Source organism: Panicum virgatum, chromosome 2K (genome assembly GCF_016808335.1).
Source record: "Panicum virgatum strain AP13 chromosome 2K, P.virgatum_v5, whole genome shotgun sequence".
Classification (NCBI taxonomy): Eukaryota; Viridiplantae; Streptophyta; class Magnoliopsida; order Poales; family Poaceae; genus Panicum; species Panicum virgatum.
In genome coordinates this window covers 47,081,040-47,084,999 of record NC_053137.1, presented here as the reverse complement: position 1 = coordinate 47,084,999, position 3,960 = coordinate 47,081,040, and the positions used below count along the sequence as shown (strand labels likewise).

At 49.1% G+C, this 3,960-nt stretch overlaps 1 long non-coding RNA gene across 9 annotated transcripts; it reads left to right on the top strand.

Annotated features, from left to right (window-relative positions):
• The first annotated feature begins 203 nt into the window (after nt 1-203).
• LOC120680511 lies at nt 204-3,486 on the top strand. 9 transcript variants are annotated; one of them, XR_005677705.1, is made up of 4 exons: nt 204-1,176; nt 1,282-1,398; nt 1,711-1,785; nt 1,871-3,486. It is a non-coding gene; the product is annotated as an uncharacterized LOC120680511 (long non-coding RNA). The 9 variants fall into 9 exon arrangements; XR_005677700.1 differs by having other exon boundaries at nt 207-1,176; nt 1,254-1,398; XR_005677709.1 differs by having other exon boundaries at nt 259-1,176; nt 1,254-1,785; nt 1,871-1,933; nt 2,025-3,486.
• The last annotated feature ends 474 nt before the right edge of the window (nt 3,487-3,960 follow it).

Below are 3,960 nucleotides of genomic sequence, written 5' to 3'. Positions count from 1 at the left end.
CCGCAATGCAACCTTTTGCGTTGGCATTTTGCTGATTTTCATTTTTTTCACGGCGAGATGTATCAAAAGAGAAAAAGTAAGATGGTTTCCCAATTTCTTCAGCTGCCCAACTGCATTCCACGCAAATATTTCTATATGTTAAAGACCCACGCTTCCTCGGCCTCCCATTCGTCCACGTCGGCCAAAAAATTTTGCACCGCACAATGCACATCCCACGGCTCTCCTCCCTTCCGCCGCCGGCCGAACCCCGCCTCCTCCTCCTTCCCACTGTTGTCCCGTCCTCCCCTGCTCTCCTCCCCGCCACCGACCCACCTCTCCTCCTCCCCGCCATCCCCGTCCCCGGCTCCTCCTCCTCCTCCCCCCCTCCCCGCCGCCGACGCTGCAACCAAACTCGGCGCCGGATGGTAAATCAATGGCTTTAGCCCGAGCTCGCCTCCACTCCGCCGGCGGCGCATCCTCCCCGGCCAGATCCGGCCAGCTGCCGCTCTTCCAGCCCTCCCCGCGGCCGGGGTGGAGGCGCGGATCGAGCGGCGGCAGGCGGAGGCGTGAGCGCGGGCGCGGCTAGAGCTGGGCGGGCGTGCGAACACGCGGGAGGCGAGTAGCGCGAAGCACGGCGCTCGGCGCGAGGCTAAGGCCCGGGACACGACACGGCTGGAGGTAGGTCAGCGCGGCTGCGCTCGACGCGGGGGGCTATGGTCGCGGCAGCGGCTCGGGCGTGCACGAGCAGGCACGGGCGGCGCACGAGCAGGAAGCCGGTAGGCACGGGCGCGGCCAGCGAGGCTGCGCGTCTGCGGCTGCGTGCAGGACCAGCGGCAATCGCTGCCTCGCCTCCACCTCCCTGCTCCTGCTTGCCTCCCTCGCCGCCCTGCCTGTGGCCGCCCTCGAAGGCACACGGCCTTCGACCCGTCCGGCCTATTTCCCCTTCGTTTCGCGCATCGCCGGCGCCGAAACGCGGCCGCGCCAGCATGGCTGACCTGCCGCCGCGGCGCGCTCGTCGGGGCTGCGAGCGTTCAGCGCCGTGCCAAGCAGCCGAGCCCGCCAATCCCTCCCGGGCTTGCTGGCTGCGAGCTCGCCCTACCCCGCCGCCGGCCGTGGGCTCGCCCTACCCCGCAGCTGGCCGTGGGCATGGCGTGCCTGGCCATGGCGTGATCTAGGCTGCTCCTTCTCCTGACCACGGTCAGTTTCTGTTTAGGGTTTAGGTCTTACAGATTTGTCAATTTATTTATTCCAGCCACTGAGAATGATCCTACCAGGCAATTGAAATCTGAATTCCTAATTCAGATTGAGAATGACGCTAACTGAAGCACATGATTCTTCAAGCATCTGGAGGGAGAGTTTTATATTAGATGTGTTTTTACAAATTTTCCCGGCCGGTGGCCACATACTGTCATCGGAACAGTTAAGTCATGTTTCCGTTTTGACGCATTTAGATGAATCTCCGGTGTGCAACATCTTCTGATGAATCTAGCATTTCCTTGTATTGTTTTCCCTTTTTACTTCATTGATGATTGATCCATGATATTTTCTGGTTTAAGCAGGCACTAAGCATAGTCTCAATTTCCCTTTTAGCTGTCCATAGCTTTTCTGATATATCTCCTTTGTTCCTCAATAGTTTGCTGGAGGGTAGTAAAACTTTGAGCATCGCTATCCTTGTAGAAACAAAAAAAAAGTATGGTTTCATTTTGCTGCATCTGTACTCTTATTATGTAGGCAGTGGTAGCAGCTCTTTTCATGAACATGTATATTGTTGGACTGAACCAGATATTCAACATTGAGATAGACAAGGTATTTTGAATTCATTGTAATCTTCGTTGTAGTAAATGCTTTTTACTACCTTATTTGACTACTGGATTTTTTTTTGGCAATCTAGTTTAACAAGCCAACTCTTTCAACAGCGTCCGGGGAATATACCCCTGCAACTGGGGTTGCAATAGTATGGTCTTTGCTGCTATGGTAACTATGCTATTTCAGTATGGAAGAAATTAGAACTTCAGTCATGTTTTATTTCCACTTCTCTTTTGCAGGATAGATAGATCCTGAACCTGAAATGTGTCTCCTTGATATGCTTTGCATAGTTGCTCTCTACATGAAGCTTCCAAATTGCTCTTTTGCTCGTGAATCAGGAAGGAAAATGTCATTGTTTGCCAAAACTACAATGCGGATTATGATCTTCTTGTGCTGATTCTTTGGTGCATTTCTTGTCTGAATGTCACACATAACATAGCCTATCACTTCTGCTAGATATTGAGTGCAACTTATATTTATCTAATAGGTCTGAAGTGTTAGTGGAGAATAGGTGTTATAATTTTGCTTTCCAGGGCCTGTACAATATTGTGGGTATTCTCTTCTTTCTAATAGACTAGGTAATCATGTTTGGAAGCTACCAATGAATTTGTCAACTGCTATGTGACAGAACACAATGTTTTCCTTCCTAAAAGATTGGATAATCATATGTCTATTGAAAATGCTACCGGTTGCATTTTTGTTCCATTATTTATTACAACCAACCTTTTCTATGTGCCAACTACAGAGGTTAGCAAATATTAACTGACTCATGATCAACGTTTTTTTAGACCATTTACGATCAGGGATTGAGTCATTCACTTCTTATTTTTTCATTTGTGAAACTATCCAAATTGCAGCAATGGGGATAATTTCTTTCCATAGGTGAGATTTGTGAAGCCTATTTCACCAATGCTCTTTGAATGATGGATCTTCAACGAGCAGCCAAGCAGGTAAATTCTCTTTCTGATTGTTGTCTATAGCATCTCATCCTCTAGCTATTGCTGCCCCAACAAAGTTATATAGTAATAGTGTAGAGTGTGGCGTCGTATGCCCTTGGGGGCTTGTCTTCCTCGCTGGGATTCGTTTCGCCGGCGGTGGATTCCCTTGTCCTATCGGTTTGCTTAGGTCTCTCCTTGGCGGGCCGATGCGGACTTGCTGCTGGGCTGCTGCTGCTCGTCGGTGGTGGCATCGGCTGTTTTTCGCCGGGGTGGTGGCCGCTTCTGGTCGCTGCGCTGGTGATGGCGATGGCTTCTTGGTTGGCGGTGGTCAGATCTGGCAACGGCGAAGGTGGTATCGTCGGCTCCGGCGACGAACTCGTGAGGTCTGCACACCCCCACCATAGGGGATGGGGAGGATTGGATGCATGGGAAGAGGAAGAAAGGTGGGCGGGAGCTGCCTGGCCGGCTCCGGCGCCGGAGAAGCGCGGGGTTCGTCCCCGACTGCGAGCTACATCGACTATCAGATATCGGATCCATTTGAAGCCTTGGTGCGAGGGAAGCTTCTTCGGCTTGGGTTGGGTGCTTGCACCTTCGTGGGTAGATGGAGTGCGGCTTCTGTATCCTCTGTATCCTCTACGGAGGTGTCTGTATTCGTATGTCTTCATGGATATTTTTCTTACCGTTTAATAGAGACATCTTTGCTAAAAAAAGAATGAACTTGATACCATTTAAAAAGCACGTCAGTGTTGATTCAGATTATAAATCTTTATAAACATTAAATCTTTACAAACATTCTCTCTCCATCGATTGGTTGCTTTAGTGGATTAATTTATATGACATCCTAAACCTCAGTTCAATGTTAAAAATTTTGTGCTAATAAACATCCAAAATGTCTAGCTGAAATCTCTTTAGTGGATACAGCTTGGTCCCGTTTGTTTGTAATACCTGAAGCTTCATCAAATGGTCATGACAATAGGACGACAAGGAACTCATGGGAGGAAATACATACATACTTCAATTTGAGCTAAATAAAAGCAATTGTTTCGCAGATACTTTGTTGCTAAGAATATATAGGTGCACGTTGAAACTATTCAGCACAGGTCGGATTATGTAATATTCTTGTTTTCTGAAGAGCAAAGCACACTTCTTACCATTCAGATCAAGGAGCAATGTGCTTCCACTATTTGTTGCCACAAAACAGAAGCATAATCATGTTACATCTTAGAATATTAACAGA